At 41.6% G+C, this 13,371-nt stretch overlaps 1 protein-coding gene across 4 annotated transcripts in view; it reads left to right on the top strand.

Moving 5' to 3' along the window:
- Positions 1-13,371, top strand: part of GRIK1 (glutamate ionotropic receptor kainate type subunit 1) — a 172,444-nt gene that overhangs the window by 53,802 nt on the left and 105,271 nt on the right. The window lies entirely within an intron of this gene.

The raw sequence follows: 13,371 nt of genomic DNA, 5'->3' as shown, positions 1-13,371 counted from the left end.
GGCAGGTATTGCTGAAGCCAGCCTGAACCACAGAGTACCTTCTTCCCCCACCCACAGGCTCCAGTGCTGCCCCCAGGTGAGTCCCTTGTTGCTCTAGCACAGTTGGTGTGGCTCCATGCCGAAGAAGGTGAGGAACTGATTTGTGCAAAAGGATGTCAGTTTGAAGAAATAGGTTTTTTCAGCTGGATCTCTTCCCTTGTCTGACTCAGCCTGTGGCTGCATTCCCAGCTGCACTGGGCACGGGGCAGCCTGCAGATGGAAATGAGCAGCAAGGGGCAGGGCTTGCTTAGGCACTGGAAATTGCATTGTGACAGGGGTGGGCACTGCATCTTGGACAAATAAGTTCCATATTTTGAATCAGCATCTCCTAGAAAATTCCGAATTTTCAGAAATAATTCTTTATCTTAATTTGAAACAGTCAATTTAGAGCTGTCTGTGCAGAGGGCATCTAAAGGGGAGATCATAAAAGACAGAGGAGGAAAGGTCTGAAAAATGAGATAAATGCTAATAAAGATAAGCCTCTCATCTCTATACTATCATCCAGTCTTAAACATCTACTGCTTTTGGATACTGTGATAAGGACCTCTTTACCCATGTCAAAACCTAACTGTACCAGGAAAGAAAGAGGCAGCACAGGAGAATAAATTAATGAGCTCTCACAAAAAAGGAAGGGGAGAGAGGTGGGACTGCAACAGGGACTAATTTAGTTAGAAAGTATAAGAATTGTCAGGTGACTGAGTACTAGAAACTTAACCAAAAAAATAGTTCATGAGGAAAAGTGAAGGGGGGCGTGAAAGTGAAATAAAAAGCAAAAGGGAAAGATTGACAGCAGAAGGATGACATGAGTTAGAAACCAAGATGAAGAACAAAGTAGCTGAATAAGGGTTTGAGAGGAAAGATCATGAATGTTATTACCACCTTTGGGGAAAATGGGCTTTTGAGTAGAGAAAATCCAGTTTTATGCAAGAATAAAAAATAAAATGTAGGGCTCAAAGTGCTGATTAATATTGGTTGGGATGGGCTGAAAAAGGGAATGAAGTGATTTAGAAAGGAAAATATTGGCAAGGAAAGTAAATGCTGGCGCAGTATTAAAGAAGTGAGAGTACTCCTCATGGAGAGTGAGTAAAAGTAGGGATGAGAAACAAACTTTAGCGCAGAAAGAAACAAAATGGCTTATCTTGAAAACAGGCACAATACTGGCAGAAAAGAATGGGTGCACCAAGGGACAGGAAACAAAACTGATGACCACAGATTCAGATATTAATTTGGTAGATACTGAAAAAGAAGTGATGGAATGGAAGGAAGACCAAAGAAGAGCAAGAAACAGATCAGAGGAGGAGAAATCTAAGAGGAACCTACATTCAGCTTCACTAATCCTTGTGATGTTAAGGGCAAGGGAGAGGTGCCTGTGACATTGCTTAAAGACAGCTACTAAAGACCAACAAGGACTTGGTTTCCTCCTTGCTCCTGCCACCTTCTGGAGGAGGACTTCCCAAGATGCTTAACTGGGACAGGAGGGCAATGCAAGGAGACCTGGAGAGGGAAAAGCGCTACATTAGGGAACACACAGCATGGAAGAGGAACACTGCCACTGCTGAGACCTCACTACCTGATGAAAAGTAGTGTCTTGTGATATGTCATCTAGCAGCTGCAGCCAGGACTCAAACTCATTTTATGGCAGCCAGACTCCTAGAAGCTGGAAACTACTTTCCACTCTTGCAAGACAAGACAGAATTGCACTCATGATTTCTCAGGAAAGGTTCAATAGCTCATTACCTACATGAACACTTATAATACACCTATGGGAATAAGGTTTCTTTTCCAGAAAGATAAGGCCATTAAATCAGCTTCTGACCTCCTTGAGGCTTGCACAGACTAGATTATCTACTGACTGGAAGCAGGCACACATAGAATATCCCAATCTGCCACATCTTGTAGAAGAGACAACTCCCATTAAATACAACTAGCACAGTCATCTTAAACAGCACATTTTGGTCTATGCACAAGTTCACCTGTTTTTTTTTCTAGATGTGACATTCACAAACTCTTCCAAGATTCCAGCACTGACCTTTTGTCTTTTCTTTCTCTTCATAACACTGTAAATCTTGTGTGAAACTTTAATGTGTGAATCTATCTTAGACTCATGAGGCAAACTTTCTTCCCGGTTACATTACATGGGTAAACTGAAGGAAGTGTGCTCTGATCCAGTATGAGCACTACCCAGTAAAGATAGATGGACCACGTTTATTCCAACATTTGTCCATAGACTACAGGACAACCTCTTTCTTACTTTCTTCTTCTCTCTTTGAAAACAGGACATGGACCAATAACAGCAGAATACACAGTCAAACATACTAGCACTAATTTGATCCCTCTCTTTGTAAAAACATGACCCTCTACTACTCATGCTCAGGATGAGAAGACGTTAGTGTGACCAGTTGTACTGTGTGGCATGGACATGGAGTTTCCTTCTGTTCAGGTGGCTTACACAAACTTGGCATTGGCCTTATATACTGTAAGGGCAGATGACACTTTACCCCCGTATTTCAGCTGTCCTCCAGCTCTGCTGAAATGATCTTTCCACAATTTTAGGACTTGCCCATGCTCACGTTTGGAGACCCCTCCATGCAAATCTTGCTCTCTGTTGTACATTACGCTTGTCACTGCTGATATGATTCAGTAAATATTAATCAAGTGTTAAGCTGATTTAAAGAAGAGATTTTATTTATCATTTTGTCATTTTTACTGGTACTCTACTGACAGTCTGGTGGTGTAAATGTTGTTTACTGGATTGCTTCCTTGGGACAGGGATGTCTGCGTGTTTGAAGAATGTCTGGAAAATGGAAGAGGGTATCAGACTAAAGAAAACTAAACAGGAAATTCTTACTTTGCTTGGTTTTAGCATAGGAACCTCTCTCTGATAAAGGGGACTGACAACAATGTTTATGAGAAAAAAAAAATAACCAGTTACAATGGAAAGTGCTTAGTAGAATATCATTACTATTGTGCATGTAGACATTGATGTAAAACAGTATTACTCAGTTTCACTGTAATTATATAACACAGAGCCTGCACTATGGCTAGAACAAAAAAAAAAAGAACGAACTTCCATTTTTCTTACTAGAATTTTACTATTTGTTAATATTGTACAATTTTCTTTGTGTGCTTTTCCCGTAACTACAACAGCTGCACTGTCAGGGAGTGAAAAGTAGGCAATGATTATGTGACAGCTTTAGAGTATTTGCAAAAATAAAATATTTTATAGATGCTTTTATGACCTTTGCAGGGAAAGTCACAGGAATAAAAACCGCTGTTAAAAGCCTTACCCCTTCCCTACTTTAAAGGAGAAAGCTAGCACTTCCACTCAGCATGCTATGCAGAAAATAGAGCAGCAGCTTCGTTGCAGAAAGACATATGACTGCTACAAGGATATTATGGCCATAGACACAATCTGATTGAGTAAATACATGGAAGCCTCCATCTGGAAACCTGAAGGATTTCATTCCCCAGATACTTCCAACTGTGTGTCTTGCCTTGTATTGACTCTATCAGGGACAGTGCTGGGGGGAGAGAAGAGGGAGTTTATTTTTGTCTGTTCCCACCACCTTCATGTCTCTCACATGGTTGGGAATGGCTTCCAGAAATATTTGGTCTATCACTTTCCCGGGGGTTAAGGTCAGGCTGACCACCTTGTAGTTACTCAGATCCTCTTTCTTGACGTTCTTGGAGAGAGGTATGGCATTTACTGCCTTCTCATCCACCAAAAACCTTCCCAATCACCATGACATCCTTAAGGATGACAGAAAGAGACCTTGAAATAGTGTAATCTGGCTTGCCTAGCACCCTCAGCCTGTCTGGGCTCATGGGCTTATGCATGCCCCATTGGCCTAAGCGATGCCTAACTCCTTCTTCCCTTGCAAAGGGTAATGCTACACTCCTGCATACTCTTCATAGGCTCAGGAAACTGCGAGATGAGATGCAGGTCTTACCATTCAAAACCAAGGCAAAAAAAAGAGTCAGCCACCTTCTTACACATTGTCACACTGTTCATCCACCAGGATACCAGCTGTATACCTCTGCAAGTTCCCTGCTTCCAGCAAGGCATGCTCACGCCCCGAAATGTCAGCAAAGCTAAACAATGTCAAAGAAGCAAAATTTCTTTTGCCTGGTTGCATCTTCCCTCTTCCCATTTCTCCAAGTCTTGCATTGCCCTTTGCCTGAAAGGTCTTGTGCAGAAGCCAGGCTGCTGAGGCCACCCTGATGGGCAGTTAGGCTTGAAAGGAGCTCAAAGGATGAGAGCTGCAGTCAGAAGGACATGTCAGAGAGACTAGACAAGAAGAGATTGGCTACAGTTTTTTCAAGGGAAACATGGCAGACTACTTCCTCAGCCTCACCTTGTCTTCTGAAGACATAATCACACCTGCTTCTGGGGGAATTAGGGAGTATGTCCTATTCCCTTTGTCCCACCACCTCCAAAGGCAATCTTACGCAGGTTTACTCTTATCAGTTTTGGAAATAGGATGGAGGAGCATCCTGACACTACACTGACCAGTGGGATGTGACTAAGTACAAGAGCTCATGAGTTGCCTCTGGGGGACGACCACACGCTGCTTGCTGGATTATTTCAGTATTGCTCTTTGTAAGTGCTTTATAGCTTTTGTTGTCAATAACTGTCAGGTTTCAAGACACGCAGCTTGTTATGGTGCTTCATTTCAACACAGTACCAAGAGGCGGATGCTGTTTTCTTTGGACACTCTGAACTCAGCGTACCATTGGGGGAGCTTTGGGTGAAAGTGTACAAAATTAGATGCAACATGAATTTGTGAAAAATTTAATTTCAAAGCAAGGGTTCACATATGCCTAGCAGATCTCTCTTCTTTTTCTCATTTTCTGTCCAGCCTGAATTCAAAAGAGCTGAGAGAAGATAATAAATTTCTATTTAACATGCTGACTTTGGGACATGGGGATGAGAGCTGCTTCCCTCCATAACAGAAGCTTGTATGACCATATTGCCTCTTTGAGGCTGTCAGTTTTTACCTTCATTAGTGACAGAGAGACGGAGTTCATAGCCATGAAAAAGCCTAAAGACATAATCTGTCAGTCATCTCCTACTGAAATCAGATTTTCTTTATCTTTTCAAGGGATGGCAACAGTGCTGCTTGACCACAGTGGCACATTATTATCTTGCTCACAAGAGTAGGCAACATTGCAGAAGGAAATGTAACCTTCACCATACTTGCATATTTCCATGCATCCTTTCCATTTATGTTCTCAGTCAGTACGAACTTTCTGGAACATGAACTTTGAAGAAAGTTTAGCCTGTGGTTTATAATGCCTTTTTTTTTTTTTTTTCAAGTTTGAATAAAACATTAATTCCCTCTTCTTTCTAGATGGAATTCCTACTTATTTCACACATTTTTTATTGATTTCAGAACTGTTTCCCAGGAGTTTCTCCTGTCTGGCATTCTCTAGAAGTACCAAATAGAAGACATGGTGAAAAATGTTAGCAAAGTCCCACTCCAAATATTTCAAACAGAGATTACAGTTACATTTGCTCCACTAAATCCTGCCCTATGATAACTTGTCTTAGAAAATGCATGGTATATTTATGGTATGTACCATGCTTGTGTATGCAAGCTTGTGTATATGTATATTAGAATCTCTTTATCACTACCATGATATTTGCATTAAATAGTGTGAGAGGTCTGGTTGATCTAACCTCTTATCTGTGACCATCTAAAGTTACAAATGCAGCCTGCTGTGTATTATTCTTTACCTACTGCTGAAACCAACCAAACACAAGGGACATATCAATGAGCAGAGAAACTGGAAATAGACCTGGTCCAATGAGTCATGACCAAGAAATCTGAACCTTGTCATTTCTTGAATCACCAGCTGCTCATAACTTTGGAGTTAGTGATGAATGTTCTGTGTCAGATGTTCTTGACAAAACATTTTGTTGGATTGCAGATGTGATTTAGGGTCCTTAGATCACTTAAAGAAAAGTGTGACTTAACAGAGTTTAATGGCAAGGTTCACTCTATTACTTAGTGTATGGGGGAAATATGCCAAGGAGAATCAGGTTAGAGTCATTTTATAGTGATTTATATGCAGACAGGAGATGCAAAAGCATAGAGTGAGGCCCACCTGGTCACTCATGAGGTTCAGAATGGACCCCCTAGCTTTCTGAACTCCTTCTCAGAGAGGAGTCTAGGTGCGGTTGGATCCAAACTTAGTCCCAGACTTGGTCAGCAGCTTATGTCTAAGAGACATTAAGTGTATGTTTGGTAAATATGAGTGGAACTCTACAACATACAGTTTAAGATTTCAGCAAATTTATCCACCAAGTAACGCTAAACAGACAGTATACGAAAAATCACACAACTTTATAATTCTAAGTGATTAATTCTATTTAAAATGTACTTATATAAGCTAAACGATTAATGAAAAACTTTAATTGGGCTCATTCAATGATCTGCAATTAGTAAACGATCATTGCCATACAGCCATGCTTGTCTAGCAGGGAGAGCTCAAAGTAGGCTCACCCAGGCTGTCATATTTATGGAATAAAGTGGGTGGCTCGTAGTCAAATTTCATACAATCAAAAAGGTAAGCAGGAGACTCCTTGCACCCACAATTTATCAGTGTTCAGTGTGTCATTCTACTCCTTTTTGCGTTTCTGAACAGGAGTTCTTGGCCCAGCTGCAGATCAGGCCTTTACCTCCATTGGAGCCTGATCCAAACTGCTGCTGGTTTGGTTAAGCGCAGGGTGTTGAGTGGATCCATTGCCCCTTGTGAAACGTGATGACAAAACTGGCATCAGTAGGAGCATCTACTGAGGTGGGAGGAAGACTCAGGCTGGAGCCCCTGCTCCATCTGCCTCAGACGCTGGAACCGAACTCTCCCAGTAAATGACACTCTCTGGGCTATTGGACACACTAAGTGTTTTTCTACCCTTGACTTTCCTCACTTCCTCTCATTCATTAAAACTCTGTCAAACAGATGGTTTTTCACTGGCACAGGGAAACATTTGCCAGTAAGACTGGCTTTACGTGTCATTTCAGAGGAATACACCAGGTTCACAGACTTTGTGCTACCTAGGGGTGTGTGTGGCTGCTAGGGTAGAATTAGGCACTCTTTCTTGCAGCAGATATTTAACTTCCACTTCTAGATGGAAAAATTTCCTCACCAAAATCATTAGAAAACTGACCAGAGCTCCCAATTGCAGCCATGGGCTTCTGGAACAAATATCAAAAAATCACACACTTTTTCTAAGCAACTGAAGGGAGACTTTGCACACTTAGAAAGTAATAGATAGTAAAAATTGTTTGCAGTTTTTAATATATAAAATGCTCAGCTTCATTAGTTCATCAACTGTTCCACAACATACCAAAGTCTGACTGCAACATCTCAGTTCAGCTGCTCAGACCCACATGCCCACTGCTTCCAGAGGGCACATTGCTTTAGCAATGGCTCAGTATAAGCAGAAATTTGGAATTAATCTAAATAACCTCTTCACCCTAATACTCACAATATTTAGATGTAAGCTGTCTCAAGCCCATGGAGAAGAGTGGAAATTAAGCCTTATAAAATCCCTGATGCTTTGCTGCCTTTAACTTTTTTTTTGTTTTTAAATTTTCTTATTTTTTGCTTAATGGAAACCTTATTTAATTTTTGTAAGTCTGCTACTTAAAAAATATGTAATACAGATACACTATGCTTTGTAAATCCAAATGCTGAAACATGAAAATAGTTTGTATAACAACATTAAGGAAGACTCATCTTTCTTATGTGTACCAAAGGCACCACACTGACATTTTTAGGTGATGGACCATAAGTTTGTCAGTGCACCAAGCCCGAGTGAAATGATGATGATAACAATAAAGCACATATTTAAGGAAAGACTTTTAAAACTTTGTTCCACAAAGATAGACAGTAATCATATAATTACTTTTTAACTTTGGGTTGTTTGAGAAAACTTCAACTCAGGCTTCAATTTCATGGAAACAATTTACTAGACAGATTACTCAGGGAACATTTTATAGCACATAGCTATCTTTTTGTGGGATGATCAGGTAGGCAGAGGTCTACGTATCAAAAAAATGCCCTTACATCTATTTGCTATAAATTGTACCTGTAATTGTTTGCAGGCACAGAATGGAGGCTAATTCTGAAAACTGAGCCCTTAGAATCTTCAATAATTTATGGGTTTAGGTAATTTGCAAATCGGAAAGCATCATAAAATCTAAGACATTTCCTATATCCATCTGGCATATTGGTTAATATGGGCCAACTTACTCAGAGTGTAAAAGCAATTTCAATACTAAGGAAGCAAAGGGGCTTTTTCCTGTTTGTATCAAAGCTACACCAAGCCCCATAAGCCTGCTCTTCTCTGGCACTGGATATCCATAGCATTTAACTATTGTAATAATGGATGACATGTATAAACATTATTGAAGGTTAGATCCTGCTTTGCGCCTAAAACAATTCCCTTTTGAGCACACACAGCTTCAGTTTCTTGTCAGTCAGTCATGTATGGTGGGATTTCAGATACAGTGGCTTTTTAATGGCAGAGAAAAATCTGTATATATGCATGCAGTGCCAGGACAGACAGCTACCCAGAAATTGTAAGGACATTATTTATAATTAGTTTCAGTCAACAATATTTACATGTGACTGTAGGCTCTCCAGTGGAACACAAACTGGTGTGTATTGGCAATGCTTTAAATGCATGATGGGGAATTAGCCATGATCAGACATGAACTAGCTTTGAATAGTCTTATGTAGGATAGGAGGATAAGACTTCGGAAGGTTTCTTGAACATGTACAATGAATATGATCAAGGGCATGCTGTTTGCAGCATACCAGATGCACCATTGGAGCTGATCTGGGACAGTTTGTTGCTGTAAAAGCTTAGTTTAGCAACAGCATGATTTTTGTCTCGCCATTGCATGGCGTAGCAAGACAAGCCTGCCTTATGCATGCACTTGCATACACAGTTGATTTGTATCTCAGCAGCCGTGACCCTCATCCTTACCAAACAAAACTCAGCAAGCGTAATTCCACACACAGGGCTGTTGGCTTTCCCTCCTCCAAGTCAGAGCAGTGCTTACAAGTCACTCCAAATATTCATAGACTTTTCATTTGCAGATTACTTCCCCCATGCTCAGGGAGGAGGACATGGGGGCATCAGTGTGCTAATGCTCAAACCAGCATCAAAGCACAGGTGACCTCAGCATGCCCAGGGCAAGGGCTTGTCTGGTTTGTGACCACCCATCACAAGCTGAAAAGAAGCATTTGGTCAAACAGTGAGAACATACACACCTAGACCATTAATTACTTTCAGTTTAGTGCTTTACAGGGTAGTGTTTAAAGGGCCTGGCACTACAAGGCAGCGCTGTCCACCTCGGTTTACTACATTTTTGTTCTTATCTATCCTGAAACAGAAGCGACTGTTAAATCTTATATGTTTTGCTGTTTGATACAATATTCTGTAACCTGCATGACGGTGCAGAACAACAAAAAAAGGGTCTCCTGAGAAAATAAAAGATGCTAGAGGCAAATTCCGGCTACTTTTCCAGGAGGTGTTATAGTGAATTAACTGCCAGGTACTTCTACACTCTATAGTTAACTCCTGTGGGGAGGAGCTAGGAAATCCAAAAGTTTTTTTCTTCATTAAGTTATGTAGGTGGTAACATCCACTTAAATGCAAAGCTCACAACTTTTCTCCAAAAATGCAATGCAAATGGCTGGAATAGACAAATATGGAGGTCAATATTTGAATCTGTAAATGGAAATGCGTCACTACAGTTCAGGCCACTTTCCTACTTCCTTCCTGATATTATAAATGGGAATACCAGCTTTTGTGAAGATCAAAAGCTAGCCACAATGCAAAAATGAAAGATGGAATAAATAAAATATGTAAAATACATATTCCCTTTTCAGAACTGAACTGTGCATTGATATAGATCCTGAAAGAATACATTTGCAAGTAACTAGTCTACAAAAACTATTCTGCTCTTTCTGTTTACTCCTTGCTACTGGTCATGGGGATGAGGTGTTGGATACTGCAGGGAATTGCAGAACTAGATTCAGAGCATAGACCAACCAAAGTTTGGTATAAATGTTCTCATATTAAGTGGTCAGTCAAACCAGTACTGTATTTGTTTTGCACCACCAAAGCAGTGCAGAAGGATGTGTATGCATGCAAAAATCAGGAGAAGAGCTTATACAATACACTGGAAGGAAACATCATCTGCATTATTTCAGCTAAAGGCCACTTTCCCAAACTGTGCCGGTTGACTTTTGTCCCAGAAAGCTATGCAGCTGTTCTGAGGACAACAGGATGATGCAGGTGGGAAGGCCCCTCACTACGGTCTCCAGTCCAAGGCCCTGTCCAAAACAGGGCCAGCTCTGCAATCAGACAGGGCTGTTCAGGACTTTCCCCAGGCAGGTCTTGAAAACCTCCAAGGACAGAGGCTGGATGCCTCTTTCACAGGTACACAGTACTAGCACACAGGCAAGTGTGATAGCTGTGGTCATTGCATCCCCACAGCCACCACTGGGCAGCTCTGGGGCATTTATGCCCACCAGATACAAGCTGGGTCTTCATCCACCTGCCCCGAACCTTGTGGAACATCCCTCTACCATGTGGTTGAGGAACTGTCGCAGGGTCCCAGCAGGACTGTGGCAGGACTCACCATCTTTTTGCATGAGGATTATTCGGATTGGATCCCATCATCCCAGGTAGAAAGAATGCAAAGCCTTGACTGACTGATTTCCAATTTGTTTCAAATGCTTCTCTCAAACATGCTGCTGGATGTTGAATAAGCAACTAGCAAATCCTGGAACACTTAAGAATACATGGGTTTATATTTATAGCAGAGTCTGAAATGTAGGTCTGCTCCTCATAAGCAAGACTGATATTTCTCTCCTTTTCTGCCCAGTTTCATGGACAAGAATGCAGAAACAATCTGCTTAGGAGGATTTCTGAATGCTGCTTTGCAGCAAGTTTTAACTTCAATATAATCCTCATAATAATACCTACAGGTTTTCAGGAAAATTGTTCTATTTTCATGAAACCGTTATATTCAGTGCTGTAGATGTCCTCCCATAGAGCAGAGCTTATCCTTCTGCGTGTCCCTGTACTTACTGGAGCTCGAGAATGACTTTTAATGTTTAAAAATAGGAAGAAAATAGAAGTATTAAACTTCATGTCTACTTTAGCAAAATCTGTCAGAGACTTGCCAGATTCCCACAAGTTGTTAACTTCTGCCACCATACTTAACACAGTATTGTCTAAGGCCTTTTTCTGTGACTTTTTGAGAAGTTTTTTCACCACCTCTCGTCTATAAACTTTGAATTATTTTAGCCCTTTTATGGAATAAATACTCTAAGATAGTTATCATAGGACAGAGTGGCAATCAGCCACTACCACCTGTTAAAATCTGTTAAACATGAAAATCTTCCTGGTGCCCTTATACTGCCTACAGATTCTCGCAGGAAGGGGCAAGGGGACCTTGGCATATGGTGCTCTGCATCTCAAAGCCATTTCAGTACATGGAAAATTTTGCATAAGGTGCACTATCCTGGATGTGCAAATTTTGCAGTGAATTGTCACCAGGTCTGAATAATGCAAAAGAATTGCTTTCATAACAAAAATCCCCACAAGAAGCAAACTTTCTTTCTTTAAAAAAAAATCTTTAATCAAGAAACCCCAGTTGCTTCTAGCAGATGATCTAGATACAAGAAACCATCTCCAACACATGCATGGTTCAAATACTATTTTCAAAGAAAGTCTTTTGATGAAATAAGAGAATTAAACATCAAAACCAATGTCTACCAATTGCAAAAGACAGTTCTTGGCATGACAGCTGGTCAGCTGAGGAGCAGAGAACTGACAGCTCTATTACTCTGTTCACTATCCAAATGTTTCAGAACGTGAGATAATTTCATTAAAACAGTGATGTCAAAGAGTTATTAAGAAAACCAGCAGAAAATGGCCCTTAAAAGAGGAGAAGAAAACACCAAAAATGTGTTCATCAGTTTGGATGGAGCCACACAGCCTCTAGCTAAGCTTTGTCCACAGGAGCAAAAAGCATTGCGCAGACACAGCGGTAAACCACTAAGTACTTTTTGTAGATGTCCTCCCAGGCGTTGTCCTGTAAGTGGAAACCTGGCTATTTGCAGGTTCCTGTAGGTTTCTGAAACCTGGTTATCTAACGAAACCCAGTTATCTGCAGACAGGTAGCAGATTTCTCTCAAAGCCCTCCTTTCCCTCACTCCCCGCTTCAACATCCTCAGATCCAGCAGGGCTCCCCAGCCGGCTGGGCGGAGCTGGGCCAGGCCAGGAGATGGACAGCTGTCCTCAGCCAGGGCAGACAGCACCTGGCCTACCAGCTCTGCCTGCCCTGCCTGTCCTACCCACCGTGCCTGCCCTGCCCACTCTGGGGCTGCTGCTCTTCTCTCCCCACCAGCTGCTCCTGACAAAATTCACAGGAGAGGAATTATCTTTGCGAAAGCTGTTGTTTATTTGCAAGGAAATGACTGGCAGATGGGCAGAGGGCTTGTTCTCGCCCTCAGAGAGGAAACCGAGAAGTCTTGGTTTCATGTGGCATGTGCAAAGGATATAATGACAAATGGGACGCTGGTGGGATCGGTGCAGCTGTGTGAATTTATACTGACAGAGCATAGTGCACACACCTATTTACTGTGCCTTGTTGCAGCATGTATTGCATTAGGTGCTGGGTAGACAGGGTTAAAGAAGCACCAGCAGAGCTCTCCCCAGGTAAGGGCAGAGGAAGACTGCTTCTTCATCCCTCAAATGGTGCTAAAACTTACAGTATTCTGTGCCCTGCACATTTCTTAAAGCTTTCACGTGACACTAGCGGAAGCAAAACCAGATGAAGGGGCAGGAAAAACGGATGCAGTGTGATCCATAAGTAAGTTGGTCACGGTTTGGTGGTCAGCCCCACAGACTGATTCCTTCCTTTTTTACATCTGTGCACAGTACACAGTTGCCCCATGACCAAGGGATTAGGTTTTTTTGTTTGTTAATTTTAAATTGTGGCAAATTTCATGGAGTTCTATCTATAATTGTAGAGGTTTTTGTGTACTTTTTAAAACTCAAGCTGTGCTACGCACTCCCCTGCCCATCAGGGCACAGCCCATGTACATCACACCGGCTGACCCTTATGCTGCCAGCAGAGGGGAAGCTTTACATGTCTCTCTGGAAACAAGAGAGTCCCTGGGTGCAACAGGAGCAGGCAGTGCCCTGCTGCCTGATTATAGAATCATAGAATTATACAATGTCCTGAGTTGGAAGGGACTCACAAGCATCATTGAGTCCAACTCCTGTCCCTGCATATGACA

Source organism: Patagioenas fasciata, chromosome 1 (genome assembly GCF_037038585.1).
Source record: "Patagioenas fasciata isolate bPatFas1 chromosome 1, bPatFas1.hap1, whole genome shotgun sequence".
Classification (NCBI taxonomy): domain Eukaryota; kingdom Metazoa; phylum Chordata; class Aves; order Columbiformes; family Columbidae; genus Patagioenas; species Patagioenas fasciata.
Note: the sequence above shows the minus strand (reverse complement) of the source record. Positions and strands in the feature narration are given on the sequence as shown.